This window comes from Trachemys scripta, chromosome 1 (assembly GCF_013100865.1).
Source record: "Trachemys scripta elegans isolate TJP31775 chromosome 1, CAS_Tse_1.0, whole genome shotgun sequence".
NCBI classification, from domain to species: Eukaryota; Metazoa; Chordata; order Testudines; family Emydidae; genus Trachemys; species Trachemys scripta.
Window position 1 is genome coordinate 190,353,116 of NC_048298.1, and position 13,423 is coordinate 190,366,538.

Here is a 13,423-nt window from a genome sequence, read left to right on the forward strand (position 1 = left end):
GATTCAGCAGAAATGACTGAGGAAGACCAATGGGACATGTATTTACATTTTTATTTATTTATAAATATATTCTGCATTATTGTCAGCATTACAGTGGAGATTAGAGCCCCATTAAGCTAGGAGCTGTACAAAAACACAAGAGACAGAGGGCTGCATAGAGGAACTTATGATCTATGTATGCAGAGTATATACCGTAATTATCATATGTACCGCACATGTTTATATATAAAGCTGATGCTAAATCTACCCTGATTTTCTCCTACTATATTGAGTAGTCAGTTTGGACATGATTTCAGCCTATTCACACTAAGTGTCTGCTGTGTTGGCTCTACAGGGCTAAGAAGAATAAAAAAGCTGTAAAATCTTACTTTTGTCACAATCTATATAAAGAAAATGCAATTTTCAAGTTCCATTTCAAAATCTACATTATGGCATAGATGTAATTATCTGTAGTGCTCAGAAGTCTTTTACTGCATGTCTTCCCCTCACGGTTCCTTAAAAAGACCAGCTCAGAACTGACAAATCCAAAACTGAACCTCCTCTCAAAATACCATTTCAGCGAAATCAGACCCTGAAATCTCTGCCTTCTTTTGACACTGGGTGATGCAATAAAGTAAACCACAGCTGAGTGACTCACCAACAAGCACACCGGGTGCTGGGTTAGTTTGTCGTTGCTGCTCTGCACTGTCTCTCTGCTCTGCTTGTTCTGGTCTCCTGAGTCAGAAGGTAACTGACATTTAGAAGACTCCTAAATTTTGACAATAGCCTGATCACAAGAAAGAAGCAGCAGAGCCACACAGAGGAACAGTGTGGCATCAGCTTTGTGTCCAATTGTATATGTAAGTTTCTGAACAACATGCTCTAAAGCAGGCCAGGATGGACCATGGAGCAATCAGACATGTAGCCCGTGAAGTGGAATCTGGAATGAACTCAGAGCCATTGCCTCTCCCCACCGCACACATTGGCCAAAAAGTGAGCACTGCCACAAATGCTGTGATCTGCGGCTGAATATCACACTACACTACACTCACTCTTGACCACCTATGGCTTTTCTACACAGCATTTTGGTGCAAGCCACTTAGCCTGCGTCAACAGCCTTGGGCTAGCAGAGCTTGTGCTAGAGCAGTGGCTCTCAAACTTTTGTACTGGTGACCCCTTTCACATAGCAAGTCTCTGAGTGCGACCCCCCCTTATAAATTAAAAACACTTGTTTATATATTTAACACCATTATAAATCCTGGAGGCAAAGCGAGGTTTGGGGTGGAGGCTGACAGCTCACAACCCCCCATGTAATAACCTCACAGCCCCCTGAGGGGTCCCAACCCCCAGTTTGAGAACCCCCGTGCTAGAGCTCTAAAAATAGCTGTACAAACAATACTTTAAGTTGTAGCTCAGGCTCTGAGTCAAGGAGGGGTGTGGGCTTCAGAGCCTTGCTCCAGCCTGAGCTACAACTTCAGAGGCTCTCTATACAGATATTTTTAGAGTGCTAGCAAGAGCCCCTCTAATCCAAGTTGGTTGACTTCAGCTGGGAGATGATCTCCAAAATGCTGTATAGACATACACCTAGATTCTGCTCCCTGAGTTGCCACCTGAGGGAGTGGAGAAGTGCTTTATTCACTCACACATCTGGCTCCCCGTTTATATGGAGATCATGGCAGGTGAGAAGAAAGAACCATTCAGTGATTAGAACCCAGCCTGACCTGCGCTGCTGCAGCAGCATCAGAATGAGACACGGCTGATGTCCTTCTTTCTGTCTGTCTGATAAACCAGCCACAAGCCTCCTGCTTCTTCCCAGGAAAGGAGCAAAGCCTGCTTCCTTTTCTTCATCTTGGAGTCAGGCAGGCTAAGTGTTCCCTTCTTCTGGGTGCTACCATCATTAAGCTGTTGGCTGAGCAGAGTGAAAAAACAGTCCCCATCTGAGGAAATGGACTGAAGTAAGTCTGCTCAAGACAGCCACATCCATCTTTACACTGACAGGAAGTAGGTTTGCCCACAGATTGGATTTTGGGTACAATCTTGAAGATGTGTCCTCTGACCTTGGGTTTCCCGATAGGCTACCACAGGCACAAGGTATAAAAAATGGTGCCATGTTGTGCCTCACCCTGCTATCCAGTGTTTGGAATAACAGTGGGTAAAAGGGTGTGGACATGAGTGTCAGTGATAAGAACAGGCAGATATGAGGAGTGTCGCCATTGTAATGATGCTGCCTCTGGCAGGACACTACTGAGAGTATCAATTCAGGACAAATTGCTTAGAGCAGGGCAGTTACAGCCCAAAGCTGGGTTTCCTTTATTATTAAGGTACACCAAATCAGCCAAACAGAGAGGACTTCAGTCTCATCCCACTGGCTAACCAGAAGTCATACAAGCAATTCCCTTAGACACTCCAGTTTCCCAGTATCACCACCAGTGCCACTCGTTATGGGGATGAATGCTTCTGAAAACCAATACCCCAGTAAAAGAAAAAAGGTTCTTCCAATCCCAAAGGGCCAAGCCCCAGACCCAGGTCAATATATAAGTCCAATCTTACCCACAAATCACTCTGTTGCCAATCCTTTAGAATCTAAAATCTAAAGGTTTATTCATAAAAAGAAAGAAATATAGATGAGAGTTAGAATTGGTTAAATGGAATCAATTACATACAGTAATGGCAAAGTTCTTGGTTCAAGCTTGTAGCAGTGATGAAATAAACTGCAGCCTCAAATCAAGTTTCTGGAGTACATCCACAGCTTGGATGGGTCATTCAGTCATTTGTTCAGAGCTTCAGTTTGTAGCAAAGTTACTCCAGAGGTAAGAAGCAGGATTGAAGACAAAATGGAGATGATGCAGCTGCCTTTTATATTCTCTGCCATGTGGAAGGAAACCCCTTTGTTCTTACTGTGGAAAATTACAGCAGGAAGATGGAGTTTGGAGTCACATGGGCAAGTCACATGTCCATGCATGACTCATTTCTTTACAGGCCGATGCCATTGTTTACATGTTACTTTGAACTGTTCCCAGGAAAGCTCAGATGTGCATTGGCGTCTCCCAAAATCCATTGTCAGTTAAGTGTTTCTTGATTGGGCACTTAATCTGCAGATTCCTTTCTCAAGAAGCTGACCAAATGCTTCACTAATGCTACTTAAAATCAAACACATTGAGATACAAATACATAGCCAATATTCATAACTTTTACTACAAAATGATACACACATACAGATAGCATAATCATAACCAGCAAATTATAACCTTTTCAACAACAACCTTTGTACAATATTTGCTGCAAATATGTGACAGTGGTTGCAACAATGATCTATATGGTCACAGTTTATGTCAACAATGTCACACCCTGCTTTCCAGTGTTTGGAATAACAGTGGATAAAAGGGTGTGGACATGACTGTCAATGGATAAGGACAGGCAGATATAAAGAGTGTCGGTGGATAGAGGCGATGAAGGATTAACCCTTTCAAATGCTCTGTACTGAGACTAAAAATGTTGCTTCACTGCCTCAGCCCTCTCCAAGCCTTGGAAAGTAATGAAAAAATAAAGACCTTCTGTGTGGGGGTGGGGGTGTGCGCGCGAGAGGGAGCATAGGAGAAACACAGTATATTATTGTGATAATATGTTTATATGAAGAACATAAAGAAAGCGTATGACAGAAATAAAATCTTAAAGAAATGATTTCAGGTCTCCACTATCAGCCATTCAGGCAGTTAAATCTAGTACCTTTCCATGTCAACCCTTGCTGTAGGGTTGTTATGCAGTCATAGATGAGAGGAAAAGGGGCCTGGGCAATTGCAAATAGGAAGGACGTCTGTCACTCAGTTAAGATCTGGCCCACGCTGAAAAAATTTGAAAGCTCTGTGTGCTGAACGGAACCACCTTCCTCTGAATCGAATCAGGCCCTTTACTTGGAGGTGCCTGGGGGCAGGAGTAGAGAGAGGACACTCCTTGCCAACCTCTCACATCCAGAGCTACTTCCATGGTACCCTTCTCTCCACTTCTATGCCTGGTGAGCCTGCCTCTTTCTGTCAGGCAAATAGTCAATTTGTTTCATTTACATTTTTGTGGGTCTCAATTTCAGAAAGAAAATAGCGCCACTCAACTTGGTTCGGGGCCTTTCCAGTCTTGTCTTCCAGACTAAGCCACTGCTAGTGGACAGAAGAAGAAATCTTTTTTAAACAAATTACTATAATTGCTGTTTTGAAATGCTAATGTTTGGTGGCATGACCTTTTCACATGTCAGAGCTATTGATGCTTGGATATGACAATATGTCAGGCTGCAGCCCTTTCTGTTAGAAGGGTTTCTGAACCATAACAAACGGATCTGATAATTAACAGGGTTGTGGAGCTGTGGGTTAGAATTAAAAATTGGATCTAATTACTGAAGGGATTCTTAGAAAGGTTTTCTCTGAGATATGATGCACTTACCAGGCATCATTATGCAGTCTGATTACCTATGTCTTGTAAAACTGTTTGTATATTAAATCCTGATAAACTTTCTTACAGAGAAGTGTTCCACATTAAAGATTACTTGGAAGAGGAAACTGAGTTGAGAGGAATTCCTGCTTTCATAAAAATAAGTTGTGGTCCCCATTTCTCCAGGAGTCTCACAAAATATAATACTGTACTGCTCAGCTGATTTATTTCACAAAAGCATGACTTTCCAACTATCAAAAAGGACATATATACAGGGGGTCAGCTTTTGGGGGCATGCACCCATTTGCATCTAAACTTACAAATCAGTAAATTAGGCATATACAGTTATCCAATTTATGGACACAAAGGTAGGTTTTATATGTGTACCTGGGGGCACTGGCGCATTTTGGCCCTGGTCCTGCAACTTTGGACAGACAGCTGCACCTATGCACTACATGTCGTAGGAAATGAAAAGGAGGCCCTTTGAAAATGTGGCTTACAAGTTCTAGCGCCAAGTGCCTGAGCTTGCACCTTTGAATTTAGTCAGAGCGGGCATGGGGCTTAGAAGTTCACAAGCATTTTCTGTTTGTGGTAAACTATATTCAGTTGGTATTTCTACAGTAGTGTATGAACTCAATATTCACAAATTTGGTTAATCATGGAAGCTAGCAATGGAAAAAAATGATTAAATTATCTAGTTGATTGATTCCCTGATAAGTATGGGATATAGTCCCCAAATAGGGGTTATAGCATGATGTAGAACTTAGTAAAAAGGGGAAAAAAGAGGACCTGGGGAATTATAGACCAGTCAATCTAACGTTGATATCTGGATATGAAACAATTTATTAAAATCCAGTTGTAAGCACCTAGGAAATAATAGGATGATAAGTAATAGCCAGCAGGATCTGTCAAGAAAAAATCATGCCAAGCCATCCTAATTTCTTTCTTTGGCGGGGTTACTGGCCTACTGGATAGGAAGGAAAGCAGTAGATGTGATATAGCTTAAGTTTAGTAGGGCTTTTGACACAATCCCACATAATATTCTCAGAAGCAAATTAGGGAAATGTGGTTAAACTGAAATTACTATAAAGTGGGCACATAACTGGTTGAAAAACCATACTCAAAGAGTAGTTATCAAGGATATGCTGTCAGATTGGGAGGACGTATCCACAGAAGTCCTGCAATGGTCTGTCCTGGGTCCAGTACTATAATGTATTTTCATTAATGACTTGGATAATGGAGTGGAGATTATGCTTATAAAATTTGGAAGTGATGCCAAGCTGGGAGGGATTGCAAGCACTTTGGAGGACAGGATTAGAATTCAAAGTGACCTTGACAAATTAGAGAATTGGTCTGAAATCAACATGATGAAATTCAATAAAGAAAAGTGCAAAGCAGGAGCAGCTGTATTATGGATTCAATTGCACCCACCATGAAACCAAGCAGGCCAAACCTGAGTGGCACTGTGAATCTGTGTGCCAGGTCACAATGGCTGGAGTGGGGAGCCCAGCCCAGCCCCATGGGACCAGAGGCCCCACTTCAGGGTGAGGTCACTCTCCAGCAGCCCCTCCCTTTGGGCTTCCCCTCCATATCGAGACAGGATTAGGGTTGCAGTGCTGGGGCAGAGGGAACTTCTGTGGGTGATTGGTGACCCCCTTGAATACAGTATAGTACATCCATTGAATCGAGCAGCTACCTCTGCCCTGGTACAAAGTATTACCACTTACAAGGAAAAATCATAGGCACAAATGCAAAAAGGAGAATAACTGGGTAGGTGGTAGTACTGCTGAAAAGGATCTGGGGTTACAACTGAATATGAGCCAACAGTGTGATACAGTTGCAAAAAAGGCTAATATCATTCTGAGGTGTATTAACAGGTGTGTCTTATGTAAGACATGACAGGTAATTATCACACTTTACTTGGCACTGGTGAGGCCTCAGCTGGAGTACTGTGTCCAGTTTTGGGTGCCACACTTTAGGAAAGATGTGGACCAATAGATCAGCGTCTAGACGAGAGCAATAAAAATAATAAACGGTTTAGAAAACCTGACCAATGAGGAAAGGTTAAAAAAACTGGACATGTTTAGCCTTTTAAGAAATGAAGAAGGAGGGGTGAGGCCACTGGGGGGAGGGGGACGGAGGGCTGAAAACAGTCTTCAAATAAGTTAAAAAGTTCTTATAAAGACAACAGTGATCAATTATTGTCCATGTCCACTGAAAGTAGAACATGAAGTAATCGACTTAATCTGCAATGAGGGAGATTTAGGTGAGATATTAAGAAAAACGTTCTAACTATAAGAATAGTTAAACTCTGGAACAGGCTTTCAAGGGGGTTTGCGGAATTCTTGTCACTGGTGGTTTTTAAGAATAGGTTAGACAAACACCTGTCAGGGATGGTCTAGGTTTATTTGGTCTTGCCTCGGCACCTCTTGAGGTGCCTTCCAGCCCTACAATTTCTATGATTCTGTGTGTCATTGATTTTTTGGTTCAGGGGCCAAATCAAAAAATTTGAAAAAAACTCCCAGTGTTTCTAAACTTAATTTGTTTTATTTTCTCACCAAAATGAAAACAAAACAAAGTTTGTTTCAGATTGAAAAACACCCAAAATGAAACAAAACCATGAAACCATTTTTTTTGTAATAAACAGCTAAACTTCAGAATGAAAAGTTTCAAAATGAAAAGTCAAAACATTTAATTTCAAAATGGTCTAAATGAACCATTTTGACTTGTTTGAAAAAAATCCATTTTTTTCAGGTAAAACTACTCACCAAATTTGATCTCAATTCATTAATATTTTCTCTAATAGCATTTGAACTGATAACAAGTATCTCTCCCTCTACTACAGAGTTGTAGTTCAAGAATGTCCTGGACACAAGTCTGAGAATAATTTAATTTAAATACTTGCTGCATGAATTTAATTATTCAAACATTAAATCTCATATGGCCTACAGAATGAAAGGGGGGTATTTTAAATGCTTAACTCGAAAGGGTCAGCTTAATAAAAAAAGCTTTTGATATTTTCAGAATTTGAGTGCAGCGGTCTATAATGCTAATATTTCTATGTGTACTCAAAGTCCCAAACTGATATTTTACATCTGAGGTATACATAAGAATCTTAAAAATACATTGGGTGGTTATGAAACTAAGGCTAGGTCTACACTACCGCCCTGAATCGGCGGGTAGAAATCGATCTCTCAGGGATCGAATTATCGAGACTCGTTGGGACGCGACAATCGATCCCCGAATCAACGCTCTTACTCCACCAGCGGAGGTGGGAGTAAGCGCCGTCAATGGGGAGCCGCGGAGGTCGATTTTGCCGCTGTCCTCACAGCCGGGTAAGTCGGCTCCGATAGGTCGAATTCAGCTACGCTATTCGCGTAGCTGAATTTGCGTATCTTAAATCGACTCTCCCCCCCCGTAGTGAAGACCTGCCCACAGATACTGCATCTACCAATTTGCATGTCTGAGTCACAATCTGCTTTTGTGGCAACTATACCTTGCCCCATACATTAAGCTAGTGGCAAAGGAAGAATTTAGCACTGTATAGCTGCAAAAAATGTCAAGTTTGGCTCTGAATCTGAATTCCCCGAGCTTCAGGGAAATTTGGTTTTGGGGTTCTTTTTCATTTCTCTAGTTTTAACTGTGCCAGCAAACAGCTAACTAGCTGATATTTCAGTGCCAAACCAAACTCCATCTATCCTTTTTCCTTTATAAAAAAATTGTGATGATTTGGGAGAGTCTATCTACGTCCCACTTATGAATTCTGGTTGATATTGGGGACCTTCTGTGTTTCTGTGTCATACTGAAAACGATTTTGAATGCAGAGACTGTTTGCCTTCTCTGTTGTCTTTTGCCTCCATATTGAGCTAAAACTCACAGGAGATAACAGGAGAAATTCTTGCACCTGGCACATGGCTAACAATAGATGGTCATTAACCTCTGATGATTGAACATTCAGATGGAATACCCTTGGACAAAGATGACTGCCACCCAGTGAACACCAGTTTTTCAAGTCTGAACTTCAGGGGTGAGGTAACTAAGCAACGAATCACCTGACTTTGATCACCTGATGAGGCTGCCAAAAGGGATTGGAGGTTCTAAAAGAGAGGGCCTCTCATTGAATAGTGGATGGTGCGGGGGAAGAGTATGTGTGGCGGGATACTGACTGGAAAGATCAGAAAGAGACACTCTATAATTCAGAGGAGAAACTATGAACTGCAGGAGAGGGATCAACACTGCAGAAGACTCTGACCTAAGCCCAAGGAATGTTCCAGGGCAGAGAGGGAACCAAGGCAGGGAAATGTTTATAGGATCTGTCTATCTTTTTTTCTTCTGGATCTGAGTATCTTTTGTGCTCGCTAATGTAAAGAGTAATTGTGTTTAGAAATCTTTGCAAAGCCTGTGTGTGTTATGTGCTATACCTATCATGTGTCCCTGAAAAAATTGAATGGTAAAACCACAGTGCGCACAAGGATACAGCTCTGGGAGAGGGTTTGGTGAAGCTACTGGAGAGTTAGCATGCAAGTCCTGGGGCAGCTGGGCCATCTGGGCCTGTTTTGTTAAGCAGTAGCAGACACAGGGCCTGTGCCCAGGAAATGTGCCAGAGAGGCCAAGGAAAGAAACAGTGTGACAGTCTACTCAGAGCAAGGGAAGCTTAAGGACAGAAGGGTCTATAGCAGGGGTCGGCAACCTATGGCACACGTGCCCAAGGTGGCATGCGAGCTGATTTTTACTGGCGCACTGCTGCCAGCCGGGGTTCCGGCCGCCGGCCCCGCTCAGCCCCCTTCCTGCCTTGATGAAGGGAATCCTAGGCCAGCAGTGGGCTGAGCGGGGCCGATGGCCAGGACCCCGGCTGACAGGAGCCGGCGGCCGGAACTCCAGACCGTCAGCTGGCTGAGCCGCTCAGCCCACCACCGGTCTGGGGTTCCGTCCACCGGCCCCGCTCAGCCAGCTGCCGGTGTAGGGTTCTGGCCACCAGCCCCTTGCCAGCTGCGGTTCTGGCCCCGCTCAGCCCACTGCCGGCCTGGATGGAAGGAACCCCAGGCTGACAACGGGCTGAGCGGGGCTGGTGGACGGGACCCCAGCTGGCAGGGCTGGCGGAGAGAACCCCAGACCGGCAGTGCGCTGAGCCACTCAGCCTGCTGCCGGTCTGAGATTCCGTCCGCCGGCCCCTGCCAGCCGGGGTCCCTGCTGCCGGCCCCGTTCAGCCCGCTGCCAGTCTGGGGTTCTGTCAGGGGCCCCTGTAAATGTAAAATTTATTTTGGCACATGAAACCTTAAATTACTGAAGACCTGGCATGCCACTTCTCAAAGGTTGCCTGACCCCTGGTCTATAGGGACCCAAACACAGCAGTCCGGTGAGTGTCCAGCAGAGGGAGTGTTACCAGGGCTGTGTGTGTGTGACAAGTAAATAAAAAACAAAATATTCAAGAAAACTTTCTTAGAAAGGACATTAGAAAAATTATATAAGAAGAAATCATTTTATTCTTTACTGACAACTTTATCCCTCCTTAGCCTCCGTTTCCTCTAACACAGTCATCAGCACTGACTCTTCATTGCATAGCAAGGACTCGTACAGCTATAGATTTCCTTTCCTTTCCTTCCAGAACTGATTTCTTACTCTCCACAATCTATTTGCAATGATCCTAACCCATAAACTCTCCAAGACTCTCCTCTTATTCTCTCCATGTCAAAAGATTTCTGGTATCAAAGCCACATTCCTAAGACTGCATGTTTCTCTTTCCTTCTATCTTTAACCAACTATTGTTAAGTGGTGTAAATAGCCTAATTAAATATCTTGGTTCTTTATTGACAAACCATCTTGAACAATCTATTTAATAAAATCAATCAAATATATTTCTCAGTAGAATTTACTTCACCCTTTTGGCTTTATTGGCATAAGAAATGTGCCGAAACCCGAATCCAAACAACTTCTGACATTAGGAACATTCAGATTAAAATAAATAGACTGTGGAACAAACTCCCACAGCATGTCATCAAGGTCAAAATTTAGTAAGATTCAAACAAGAACATTTATATGAACAACAAGAAGTCATAGTTGTAGCAGTAAATACTTACTTCTAAAGTGTTTTGGAAGGGATATAAAGCATCATGATTCAGGGCTTAACCATCTCCAGTTATTAGGATTTAGGAGGCGGCTTCCCTGGGGGTCAGATTGCCCACATCTGCCTTCTGGGGGGTTCTTTGCATAGTATTTGTTGCTGTGCTGACCCCTGTTGAAGATAGGATTGTGGACTATATAGACCATAGGTCTGAGCCAGTATGACCGTTCATATCGTCAAGATCTGAATTTTGCAATGTGAGCCCAGATCTACTGGTTTGTATGTAGTGAGGGTTCTATATTTAAAGCTGGTCTTTGGCCTGGAAGGATGAGGATTTAATTTTTTACATGTCAACCAGTTATCTTCCCCTTCCTTAAGTGGACATTGTAGGGAATAACTTCACTGGCAGAGATCGCTAACTTCCCCATCCAAAAATCAAGGTGCAGAATTCAGTCGAACAGGTAAGAACTGTTGAATTGATTCACATAAAATAAGAGCTTGTGCAGACACCTTACACCTAAATCTCAAACTAAACTGAACCTGGACCTTTACTGAGTTTCAGTAAAGTTTGTTAACTTGCCTTTATTTCCTCTCTCTAATGTTTATCCACCACTGCCCTTATTATTTCATCAGGAACTGAAATTGGACGTATTGATTTACCGTTAGAAAAGCTATTCTTATTCCACACCAAGGAGGCTCCAATAAGTTAGGATAAGCTTGAGATAACCATCTGAGCCAAACTTCTCAATCTTTTTAGATTCACCCATCACAAGGCATTAATAAACTGAAGTGAACCTGGTGTGAATGCCACTGAAAATCCCTTTATAAGAAATTTGCAAGGTTGTGAGTTTTTTTCATTTTTTTTCTGTTTTTAGCTGAGTTCAACCAGTTAGCTAAAAACATCCACCAAGGAAGAAAAATGTTAAAAATATCCTCTCTCTGAACATATAATGAATAATTACCACTATAGTGAGCCTCCAGGCAGCAAATAGGTGCTATATTCCCCAGGATTCCTAGAAGTTGAAGAAAGAACTGTTGATGGGATGATAGCACTGGCAGGCTCTCTATAGTAGGGTGAAGGAGCAAATGTGGTTTGCCCAATTCCAAACCATCTTTAAAACTAGGGTGACCAGAAGTCCCGTTTTTAAAGGGACAGTCCCATATTTAAGCCCTCCTGCAGGTGTCTGACTTTTTCTTTAAAACGGGCAAATTGTCCTGTATTTTCTGTCTCCCCCACATCAGTACTGGTGGGTCCTGCTGCTGGCCAGATCCCTGCTCGCCAGCCACCCAGTGAGGGGGTATGATAGGGGTGGGTGTGCAAGGCTGGGGCGAAGATGCAGCATGCAGGGCTGGCCGCTCCCCCTGCTGGTCCGTCAGTGCAGCCCCCACTGCATGCTGACTCTTGGCCAGCAGGGTCCTACCCCCCCCCCCCATCCTGTTTCTGGCTGGCACTGGCTGCGTGCTGCAATCTGCGGTGGTCGATGAGCGCGGGCAGGCACCAGGCAGTGCTGGTTATATGTTGCCTCTGCTGCCCACCCATCGGCCATTTACGTGCTTCCCCTCTCACTGACCTCTCCCTGCTTTGCCCCTCCCCAGCCCTGTAGCTCCTCCATATCCCCTGCAGCAGGACACGTCCCATTCCCAGCACTGTGCAGAGAACCAGCCCCTGGTCAGCATGCTCAGCTCACTTACAGCCTGGCCGGCAGGCTCCTTCCTTCCCCCACTGCCTCTGGCTGTGATGGCGCACTGGGAAAGCCCAAGACCCTCCGGCCTGGGGCACTGGCCAGGAGGAGCTGAGCCCTGCATGTGCCAAATCCCCACACAGCGTTGGCATGGGGAAGCCTCTCTGCCCCTTAGCTAAGCTCTGGAGTGCAGGGGGAAACAATTTCTAGCCTGTTCACGCCCTGACCCTGCAGGCTCCACAGCAGCCCCCCAGGCAGGGGCTTAGCACCCTCTTCACCCACCCACCCTGCCCTGGGTTCTGCCCCCAGGGAGCGCAGGGCTGCTCTGTCCTCTAGGCACCCTCCTCTCCTGAGCCACCTCTCTGGCTGGGTTCACTGAAGCCCCTGCAGACATGTTCCCTGGGCCCTGGTGCACAATGCATCCTAGGGCTTAACCCCTTCCTGCTCGTGCTGTAACCGGGGACAGGAGGCAGCAGGGTTATGTCGGTGGCCAGCAGCAGCCTGGAGGTGTTAGGTGCCTTGAGACACTGTATGCGCAGGAAGTGACAAGCTGCTTCCAGCCACATGGGAGCGGTGGGGCGCTGGGGGGGGAGAAGGAAGAGATGAGCTCTGCAAAGACATAGGCCAAGGCATCCCTTCCCCCCTCCCCTGCGTCTGGAAGTAGCTCCTATCCCTTCCCTCTCGCACAGTGCCAAAAGTCTGCTGCTGCCCAAATTCTGGTGTGAACCCTGGCACACATCTGGGGAGCAGGGGCATGTGACCCTGCATGCTGCCCCCTCCTCATGTGTTGCCTTAGGAAGATGTGGTGCCACATACTAGGAGAGGCGGGTCCATCCCAGGAGCCCAGCCAGGTATGGAGGGTGGAGATCTCCGGGCAGGAAGGGTCAGATTGGTCAGTCACCCCGCCGTGTGAGAGAGGTGTATGGGAGTATGTGTGTGTCACCCCTCCCAGTGTGTGTGTGTGTGTGTGGGTGGGTGGGTGGGTGTGGGTGTTAGGGGTGTGTGTGTCACCCTTCACTATGTGAACCCTAAAGCCTTAAAGAAGGTAAATGAAAAGAATTCAACTACGCAGTGTTTCTTTTTAACAGGGGCTCAGTCAACTTGATGTTAATTTGAACATTTGTATGATTGATTGCCGTTGAACTAGCTTGAATATGAGTACTTTTACCAGGTGTCCCATACTCAGCATAGAGAAATCCGGCCACCCTATTTAAAAGTGTTCAAAGGTTTGAGTCAAATCCAAACATTGCATGGATTCAAGTTCTGCTTAAGTGAGGTGATG

The 13,423-nt window shown here is 44.8% G+C and overlaps 1 protein-coding gene across 2 annotated transcripts in view; it reads right to left on the reverse strand.

The window, feature by feature from the left end:
• DSCAM (DS cell adhesion molecule) overlaps window positions 1-13,423 on the reverse strand; it is a 613,017-nt gene that overhangs the window by 143,557 nt on the left and 456,037 nt on the right. The gene's annotated exons all lie outside the window — the stretch shown is intronic.